Source organism: Canis lupus, chromosome 8 (assembly GCF_003254725.2).
Source record: "Canis lupus dingo isolate Sandy chromosome 8, ASM325472v2, whole genome shotgun sequence".
Lineage (NCBI taxonomy): Eukaryota > Metazoa > Chordata > Mammalia > Carnivora > Canidae > Canis > Canis lupus.
Genome location: NC_064250.1, coordinates 56,030,418 through 56,041,413, shown reverse-complemented (window position 1 = coordinate 56,041,413; position 10,996 = coordinate 56,030,418). Strand labels below are relative to the sequence as shown.

The 10,996-nt window shown below is 35.6% G+C and overlaps 1 non-coding gene across 1 annotated transcript; it reads left to right on the top strand.

Annotated features, from left to right (window-relative positions):
- Window positions 1-5,477: 5,477 nt before the first annotated feature.
- Window positions 5,478-5,583, top strand: LOC112658119 (U6 spliceosomal RNA). Its single transcript, XR_003135522.1, has one exon. It is a non-coding gene; the product is annotated as a U6 spliceosomal RNA (small nuclear RNA).
- Window positions 5,584-10,996: the final 5,413 nt, after the last annotated feature.

Below are 10,996 nucleotides of genomic sequence, written 5' to 3'. Positions count from 1 at the left end.
CATATATTCTGTAGGTTTGATATTGTTTCAAAGTAAAATAATAATAATAATAATAATAATAATAATAATAATAATAAGTAAAACAATTAATGTCCAGATGCTAGGACACTCCAACACCTTTTTTTTTTTTTCCAACAACTTTTTCTAAGGATATTCTCTCACCAGTTTCAATGACCCTATTATACTTGGTTGCTCTTAAATCATTGATTAAGTGGTTAAGTATTTAAAACAGGGTTTTGTGGGTTTTTTTTTTAAGATTTCATTTATTTATTTATGAGAAAGATGGAGAGCAGAGACACAGAAGACACAGGTAAAGGGAGAAGCAGGCTCCCTATAGAGAACCTGATGTGGGACTCAATCCCAGGACCCTAAGATCATGACCTGAGCCAAAGGCAGATGCTCAACCACTGAGCCACCCAGGCTGCCCTTTAAAGGGTGGCTGGGTGGCACAGTGGTTGAGCACCTCCTTCAGCCCAGGGCCTGATCCTAGAGACCCGGAATCGAGTCCCACATCAGGCTCCCTGTATGGAGCCTGCTTCTCCCTCTGCTTGTGTCTCTGCCTCTCTCTCTCGCTGTGTGTCTCTCATGAATAAATACATAAAATCTTTAATCAATTAAAAATAAATAAATAAATAAATAAATAAATAAATAAATAAATAAGGAGTTTTAAGTTACCCTATTTGTGGTGCAAAGAACTGCTATTGGCACAATATTCTTCTTCTCCCATTCTTTGACATGGTTCCTTCTCCCCATACATATAGCAGGACTGTTCCTCTAGTTCCTATGTTTTGTTGTTAGGACAATGTAAATAACTCTGGCCAATAAGTTGTAAGTAGAAATGACAATTGTTACATGTAGACACATAAGACACAGATGTAAAACCCACCAGAGCCTTCCTTCTCTCTGGGATGGCAACTGACAATATTCTGAGAGAGGCCTTGCCCTCAGCCTGGGTCTCAGAGTAGACATGCTGAAAAAGACACCCCAGCCAACATCTGATACCCTATAGTTTGAGCAAGAAACATTCCTCTGTGGTTGAGCCACCGGGAGGAGGGTTAGTCTTCATGGCAGCATCACCTTGATTGACTTAGAATTTTTGCAAAGGGCCTGTCTTTAGAATGTGGGGGCACTTGCCTTAATTTCTTTTTTTGTTTTCTTCTCTTATAGCTAAGGCCTTTGCTGAAGCTGAGGCAAAGTGTCCCATTGAACTCTGCAAGTACTCATCTTTGGGGTTGACAGCATAGCGCTGACCTAGAGGTAGAGAGTGCCTGGTTCCTAATCCTGAGCACACCCTTCACTGTGTCTGTGTCCTTAGGCAAGGAGCTTGACCACATAGTACTTCAGTTTACTCATCTGCAAAACAAGGGTGAATGTTTCTGTTGCATAGGTTATCATGAGGACAATTATAGTTAATATTTTTAATGAGCTTGGATTAGGGCCTGCCATGTAGCAAATTCTACATGCGTGCTTGTTCATAAATGGGATACTTTGCTGAACTCCACATCTCTTCCAGGCTAGCCAGATACAGCTGAATTATCTCCAGCTTGATGCTCTCCTTTGTTCTGCTCACTGCTTTGCTTTGGAAGGTGCTACAGTTTATCCTTATCTGTCTATGTTGAAAGGCCACATCCTTGAGTGAGGACATTCACCACTACTTGCAGAAAGTTCTTAATTTCTTTATGCAACAATTGATCACATTACCACCATCAAATACTTCTCAGTTTTCATCTAATTAATTTCTGTAACTCTGGCCATTTCGATTTCTCTTTAGACATATCTGCGCTATGCAGGAGTGAGCTTTCCCGCAGAATGCTCTGAAAAATACCAGGGGCAGCTACTTCATTATGAGAATTGAACATGCTTTAAAATTTGTGTTATTGTATCTATGACCCACTCTAGCTTTGACCACAGGAGGGGATAAATTGCTCCAGAATTTTGGAGGTGGAGGTAGTGTTAGAGCAGCTTTCTAAATTGTTATGACAGTCAGAATCAAGTTTTCTAAATTTACTTTATTGAAATTACTGATGCTATTGGAAGATTGACTCTCTCTGCATTGCTATCAAACATAAACTCTTGCTGCTTCTAACTAGTGTCATTCCTATCGGACCATTTGAGGGCTAAGGACATGTAGGTGAGATTAGGTGTGGCTCTAGAACTCTGGGATTTATTAAATGTCATGGGAGCTGGTAGGAAATGAACTGCTAGAAAAATGCCAAGTCTCTTCTTGAGTATGGTGCTTTTGTTTTGGATACAATTTGTTACTTGCTGCTTTTTTTTTTTTAAATACATTTCACAATTCCATTTCTATTACAGTAACTCTCAGAGTCTCATAGTTAGAATATATAATAGACAAAAGCTATAGGTAGTTTTACAGTAATTTAAGAGAAATAATTTTTCCATGAATTGTTAAAAGATTCTCTTTCCCCACTTCCCAGGTAGGAACTTAGAGAAACGTTTCTATGAAATCTAAGATAACCTTGGAATGAATCTAGTCTTTTAGAGTATATATTCTCCTTGAGCATTTATTAGGACTCTAACATTTTATTCTGCTGTAAATTTTAGTTGCTATCCTATTCTTTACAACCAACTTTTCAAGGTTTAATGTCAATTCCTAATTTGACTTTAAACTTGGCAAGTTTTTGAGAGCATGTGGTATAATATGAGCTTCCACTTCCCTCACTAATCTCTCCTGCTTTTGTTGAATTCCTTTGGGAAGCAGCAAAGACAGCAAGAGGTGTGTCAACATCAATTGTGATGGTTATTTGTGGGAAGGAGATGGGCTCAGATTCTTGCTGAAAGCAAGCTCTATACAGCCCTTAGGTAAGGAATAGCACAGAGAAATCCATGTATAGGAGGGAAATCTCAAACAGGAGTTAAAGTCATTGGTTTGTATGTTTTCTGAATAAAATGCTTCATTTTATCTAGTATTATCGTGCACAATATAACCAAAGAAAAGTTAAGTGATAGAGCTGTGTTTTGTGAAACTGTTTTGGCAGAGTTTGGATTTTCAAAACTAAAGCTCAGGCTTCTGGAAAAAGTAAGATTCCTTGTCTGCTTTCAGTTACATGCCTGAAGTTCACAATAGGTCTGAATCCTATAAATTGTACCTGGATTTCCTTTAGAAATAATTTTACATTGTAACCATGACTAGAATAAAGACCTGGCATTCAGAATAGAAGTTACCACAAATGCCATATTTATCTTACAAAAAATGAAATTTATATACTATAGCAAATATTAATCTACTAAACAAGGGCCAACAGTGACCAAACAGAAGCCTTATTCTAATGTGAGTCTGCATTATAGTTTACAACATAAAATTCTTATTTTAGCCTTTCATAAATCTTGCCTAATTTTAACATGGTAAATCAAAGAGATTTTTAAAATCAGAGTTAAAGAATTCCAAAGTCACATTTTTTGGGGGTAGATTTTGATAAATAGCTTTGGGGGAAATTGGGTAGAATCAGAGTACTCCAACCTTTATAAGAAATAATCTGATGTGATTCCTTTTCTGAGTTATTATGAATTTATCTTCAGAAACCAATGTCTATCCTTCCAGGAGACCTTCAATTTTATCTGTCACCTTCTTCCATGCTCCTTAGCTTCATATCCTACTTGTCTCAATATTATACCTAAAATTTATTGAGATCTAATTCCATGCAGATAATCTGCTAAGGCACTGCTTGCTGACTGTAAAGCAACTATCATTATCATTCTTTTGCCAGTGAGGACAGTGATCTTTGAGAGGCTAAGCAACTTCCATATGTCTCAAAATCAGCGGTGAACCTGATACTCAAAAGCAGATATACTTGTTGCCAAAGCCTAGGCTTTCACTGCTCTATAACTCTACCTGCTAAAGTTTCCATCTTATTTTAATACATTATTTGCATAAAATCAGAGAACTGAGAACTGTCTAGAGAAAACAACCTGTATATATTCATATGCTTTAAACTATATGTTAGGTTTTCTAAATTTATGAAATTAATGAAATCTGTTGTCTTTCACATTTGTTTTAAACAATCTTCCCTCCATGCATCATTTGGATCTTCTTAAATCTTTCAAGACTGTATCACGTAAACCTCACAAACCTTTGTTAGGTTACAGGTTTTGTTACCCACAGGTTTTAGTGAAACCACTTGTCTGTCCCAGCCCAGTTGCCCAGCTCTATGGCAGAAAGTGGAGGTCCAGCATTTTGGGTCTAGGGCAGATCAATCACAGAGAGGGAAGCCTGATGTGGGACTCGATTCCGGGTCTCTAGGATCAGGCCCTGGGCTGAAGGAGGTGCTCAGCCACTGCCCAGGCCAATGTTAAGGACAGCTTCCTGTTCCCTGGTAGCTAAAGCTCGGATAAGACGTCCTGCTTATGAGACCCATCATCCCATTGCCTGAGTGAAGATTCTTTACACTCACCTAAGAGGTGATTATTATTTGTATACCTCATTTTTCCCGTATATATTCAGGCTTAGAAAAGTCATGCAGCTAATATAGTAGGGTCACTTCGGTGGTATATGCCAAGAGCTGAGATTCTAGATCAGTTGTTTCTGAATTAGAAGAAATTGCAAAGAGCTCCACGTGCCACAGAAGATATGTTAGAACAAGGAGTAATTCAAGATCTGGAGAACATATGAGGAGGCCTGAGGCAGTAACCCTGCTCTCCCTGGACAGACCACCACACCTACGAAGAGGAGACGGATAATCAAAACTAAACTTCCGCCTACATCTGAGAAATTGCATGCTTACATTGACCATTGGCTCATATACTGCTTGTATTTACTTTAATGCAATGATTCACTGCAGCCCTATTATGGTTAAATCGCAACAGAAGACAGTAAGGATGGCAGCATTATTATTAATTATCCATGTAGAAAATGAAAAGGCTGAGTCGAACCCAATTATATGGAAACAAATGATTTCGATAAAGTGTAACTGTCTTCTTAAAACTTAAAATCCAAGGAGTGCTTGCCTCTGCCATTACATATATGAGTTTCTATTTGTTTATTTCTAAAATAGCTATTCGTCTGAAATCTACATCCTGCGGAGTGACTGCACGTGCTTAATTGCTTGCCCCTAAGCAAACCATTACTGCAACTATAACTCTATTACAGTATGCACAGAGTATGCACAGAGGGGAGAAATAGCTTTTAAGTAAAGTTTTACACCCTCTTTTGCAACCAATCTCCCCCTTCCATTTTAAATTAATTTATTTCATTTAACGCTGTTTTTTTTTTTTTTTTTTTTTTTTTTCTCAAAGGGCCAAGAGATACTGGAAAGTCCAGTTATTGTACTTTACTTATCATGCATGGTTAAAAGTCAGAAGAAAGCAGACCTGCTTTGCATCTCCCACTTTTCACGTGCAGAAAAACAGAATGAGCTTATTAATACACAAGCAGATTGTGAGCATGAATCAAGTATATGTTAATTATTTATTAGTTAACACATAGGGTGGTACTATAGTGTTTTTCGAGAAATCTATATCCTGTGCTCACTTTGGCAGCACATTTACAAAAATTAGTCTGATACAGAGAAGACTAGCATGGACCCCAGAAAGGATGACATGCAAATTTGGGAAATATCCATATCCCTTTGGTGCCTAACTCTTCATGCCCCTTTTCTGTTCAAAATAGTGAACTGTGTCATTTCCTTAGGTTCACTTGTAAAGTATTGAGGTTTCAGTCTCTTTATCTTGGCACAGCTAACGGGTCAACTGCTTTCTGATAATCATCTGAAATAAATTTAATACATATATTTGTTTCTTATCTTGAGTCTTTAAATTGCAATCAAAATGAAGAGGGAAAAAGGGAAAGAGGAAGTGAATATCTCAAATTATCTGTGTTCTGATTTCCTAAAGAATCCACAGCTACAACCTCCCACCAGAGGATTTACAAAATACTTCTTGACTTGTCTGTTTATCTACTTTTCTATTTATTTGTTTGTCCATTTTCCTTCTTGAGGCAAAGGGGACTGCTAATATTTTTTAGGCTAACCATAGTGTCCAACTGCATCAAATTTAGATTTTCCACTTTCTTTTAATGAGATATAGTCTGGAAAATCTTAGTCAAAGAAAAATTTGACTAATGTGAGTTGACTAGAGAAATTTGACTAGTATGATTTAGCTTTCTTATATGATCCAATTTAAAAAAAATCATGGACAAGAAGAAATGAATGGCTGATATACCTGAAAAGACAAGTGTTGAGAGTGGGAATTGTTGCATCACCGTCATCCTTTCTCCACTGTTGTGCTCATATGCCATTTTTGGCAAAGTCCCTGGCTGCCACTGCCATCACTGAGAGCCCATCAACTTCCATGTTGCCCGGTGAGTGCCCTGAGCATCTTCCACCAGAGTTCTCAGTCCCCCCAACCCTTTCTTGGATCCACTGAACTGTATTATTTCTCCACCCTCAGCATAAAACTTTGGTGTTCTATAACTTGCCCTTTAAAAAGAAAAAAAAAAAAGATGGAAAAAAATGAAAATAGCTAAGATAACAGACATAGGTAATAAGTAATAAAAACTAAATAGCACATAGAATTTTGGAAAAAGTCTGGTCTTCATGGTAATCCAAGAAATAATAAGAAACTATCCTGATAATTTGATGATAATATAATTATTTTAATGGTAATGGAAACTGGTGCAATCTTTTGTTAGCCCAGTGTTCAGATCTTCTTTTTCTTTTCTTTATTATTTTTTCAGATCTTCTTATAAAGGAATCCCAATCTCAAAAATTCATAGAAAGAAAAAACGGCAAACATTTATTCATCATCATCCTTAATTTAAGAAAGGAAAAAAAAAAGGAAAGAATCTACACTGAAAATGTTTACATGAGTTTTGAAGCATTATCTTGATTAGATATTACACATTTTACTATATAAAAAAGAAGTTAGAGTCACAGTTTCAAAGATCAATTTAAGTACCTATTTGATAGACAGTATGCCAAACACCTTCACATTTATATTCCATGTAATCCTTAAAATAACCATATAAAGTAAAAATTTTCCAAAATTAAACCATGCACTAAATTTTATTGTAAACTATAATAACATGTACGTATTGTTTGGGAAAAAAAGGAATGAAAAGCAATTTAAGTAAATAAAAATAGCTTTGCTATGGGATGTTAGGAATGTGATATTTTTCTCTCAAAATTCCCTTTAATATTCTTGTAATCTTATTTTTACTTTATGAGGAAAAAATAAACCTAGAGAAATACAAACCTGGTAAAAAAAAATACTGTTCTCATAGAGTCTACAATGGTTATGAGACAAATGTAGGTAATGACAGCAGACACTGATGCCTAGGCAATAAATGATAAAAAATAGGAAAGAAAAACCATTTTGTTTTAAAGAAAACAACAGAGCTCAGCTAGAGAACCATCTTATATAATGTACACAAATAAAAATGGGTTCATTTAATTTTTCTTCAACGTAGTTGAGTGTGAGAACTTGGTATTTTCTTTGCATTAGTTGAAACCATCAGTTTTAAAAAGTATATCTGAAGGTAACACGTGGGATTTTCTTGGAGGTAGTAATCAATTAATCACCTGAAAAAAAATCTGAAACAACTCACCAATCACAAACATAGCCCCCACTTAAGTGGTTTTCTAAGATTTTTTTCAGTAAGATGTTTCCCAAAGTCAAGTTCTAGCCTAAACTGCTGGATTGAATGAGAACAGGAACACTTACCTTTTGAGATTCAGGAGAACATCCCTTTTTCTCACAGTCTGTAACTTCAGTTTTTGAAGCCAGCATCTTGTTTCTTATTTGGATCCTAACCAAAGCTAAACACCGTATTATATGTGAAAACCTGGCATGGCAATTGCCAAAGTAGAAATGAACTATGAAAGTCATTTGAGGAGAATGCCAGATATTAGAAAATCAGAACCACCCTCTGCTCCATGAAGAATAAATAAAAATGAAAGATCGTTTTTATAGGCTGCTCTGTTGAAGCTGATGTCAGTAGAAAAGGCAAATATTAACTGGTAAGTTGATATTAATGCATTTCTTTGTCTTATTCCCGATAACTCTCTTAAAAACAGAATCCTTTCTCCTCTCACAAAGAAATTTGGGAACACTCTTTTTATGTGCAGCAAGCAGAATCAGAAAGTACTAGAAACAGGAAAGGTTATAAAGATTGTTGAGTGGGCAGTATTTTTTCAGAAGGAAATCTGTATTTTTGGAAGAGGAGAACATTTTGGTTAGTAGAAATAGCAAGAGCCCAGAACATATACCAGCATGAACAGAGGTCATTCAGACCTGGAGAGGCAGACAAAATAAAAGGGAGCCAGAAAAAAAGTTTACATTCTTACAATGACACGTGGAAAGACAACTCAAAGCAAAGGTGAATTTTGACGTAATGGAACAAAGGCTTCATTGCAGATTAAACCATACTCCCAGTTGCTCTGTCAATGAGGTTGCTTCCAGTGTGCTAATGACTTTAAAATGAGAAATACTACAGTGAAATGAAGTAAACAGTAATTGGAAGCAGAGCCATGTGAGTTCCACAGAGATTCTTTCTGAAACAAATTCTGTGGGATGTTCAGAGGGGTTAGCCTTATAAGACTGTGAGATCATGGATAAAGGCTTAACTGTTATTATAAGAGTGTTTCTGGATTCAGCCATTTCCCACCTGACCCTCAGTCTATGCAATTAATAATTCTTGTGGGTAAGACTTTCCCATATTGTCTCACTTAGTCTATTTATGGATATTACCACCTGGAAGCAATGGTGGAAAAGCGATAGGTCTGACAGATTTAGCAAAACAAAGCACCCAAACAGAAAATAGGACAAATATGTTCCACACAATATTTGGATAAACAATGAATATATATATATATGTATATATATGTGTGTGTGTATATGTATATATATATATATAATATGTATATAAAGAATTCATTGTTTTGAATCTGAAATTTAAATTTAACTTGGTGTACTCTATTTTTGTTTGCCAACTCTGTAAAGGAGAAATATATAGATGGCCTTGGGGGCCCGGGGAACCTAGGAATCAAGCTTGCCCTTGCACTAGCTGGGGGTTCAAACTCAACAGAGGTCATCTGATAGATAGTACTCAAATTTTAATGGAACCTGAAAAATCCCCAAGATCTTTCTTATAAAAGGACTGTCTTTCATAGATTCTGATTTGGTGAGACTGGGACGAGTTTCAGTATCTGTATTTTATCAACTACTTCAAGTAGATCTATTATAGATCATTTCAGGCTACATTCTGAGAAAAAAAAAATCCAGCCCAACTTTCCTTTTTTAAAATGTATTAGATAAAAAAAAAAAAAAAAAAAAAAAAAAAAAAAAAAAAAAAATAAAATGTATTAGATAAATGCTTAAAGAAATAAAATAATGTTCTAATCTACCAATATTTACTGTATTATAAATGAAAGCAAAATAATAATTCATTTGAAATAACAAGAATGCCATTGATGCAAGAATAAAAGCATATACTGACAAAAATAATTACATTTTCCAAATTAAAAAACATAATTTAGTGAGAATGGCTATATACAGTTTTTCTTTACATTACTGTAAATTTCTGTAATATATGTTTTAATAAGACAACTTGATTGTCATGTCTTCTGCATTTACTGTTTTAATATTTTGTTTTGGTTGAGGCATATGAAGAAAATTGGCATCCCACGGATATGTAGTTAAAAAAAGAAGACACATTTTAAAAGCCTTTTCACTTAAGAGTGAATATTCTTTTTAAGAAAACTAAGTGGGCAGCAACATTCATATTAACTCTACAATGACTCTGTTTTACAATGTTTTCTGAACCATTAAGCCCTTAATGTAAAACATGGAAAATGTGAAACAACACAATATTGTTTTATAAGCCTTTGCCTGGAACTTAAAAAGAATCAAGTGTGTAAATTTTTAAGCCAAACATTTTAACAAAATAACATCATTAGATCTTATGAGACAAATAGAACTTATCAGTGAATGAAATATGAATATGTATTTGTGTATACATGTATACATACAAGTATTTATGTGTATGAGTGTATATACATTCATCGTGCATGTATATGTGTATACAGAAGACAAAACAGGTTTTCTCTTTTGGTTCAGCAACCAAAAAGTAGGGTCTCCTTTCTCAAACTAGGTCCTTTCTAAATACATGATAATGACCTTGATGAATTTATGAGAAAATAGTAATTTTTAAAACATTTTATTTTATGTCACAATACTTAAAGTGCTTCAACTATGCTCTATATTTGATGTTTCTGTTCTAATTCATCTTTTAAGAAAAAAATAAAGAATCTAGATGTTGAAAGTGTAAGAAAATAATACCTGTGGAAAAGCTCATTTTTTTCAGACCTGTTATCCTATGGCTCAAAAAAAAAACAGTGAAATATGATGAACCAATACACATGTTTCCTTTCTGTCTTGGGAGAAATAAGGCAGAAAGAGAAGAAGGATGAGAAAGGGAAGGATGAAGAGGAGGAGGGAGATGAAGAGGTGGAGGAGGGGTTGGTTGGGGTGGTCAGGTGGAGAAAGAAAAGGAGAAGATTGCATAAAAGTCACCCAGAATTCATTTTGGTAGATCATTATCCCCTTGTCTCTGTCTCCTAATCCATATTGCCCTTTTTAGGAGGTGAGGAACCACAGGTAAAGGCAAATTTGTCACAAATAGCTAGAAAGAACTATGCAGAGCATGATGCCCTCTCTCGTGTTTATTCCTTTTCTCTATCCTTCTGCTGTGCTTTGTTGCTTATGTCAGTCCTCTTTTATCTTCTTCCCCCAATCTCCTGTCGTATTCTATCTATCTGTCTGTCTATTCCTTTTCCCTCAGCTCTCCTGCCTTTGCAGCATGCAGCTGTAATGGGGTGTTCTGTTCTTCCTACCTGGCATAGCACTATGTGCTCAGTAATGACCAATACACAGAAGGTGAGGGGCGTATGACTCAGCCATAAGCACATGGACCTGCCTTTTGTGCAACTCTGTGTACTGTCTATTTCAGCAAATATATGAGTCCTCAAAATAATAAGCACACAAA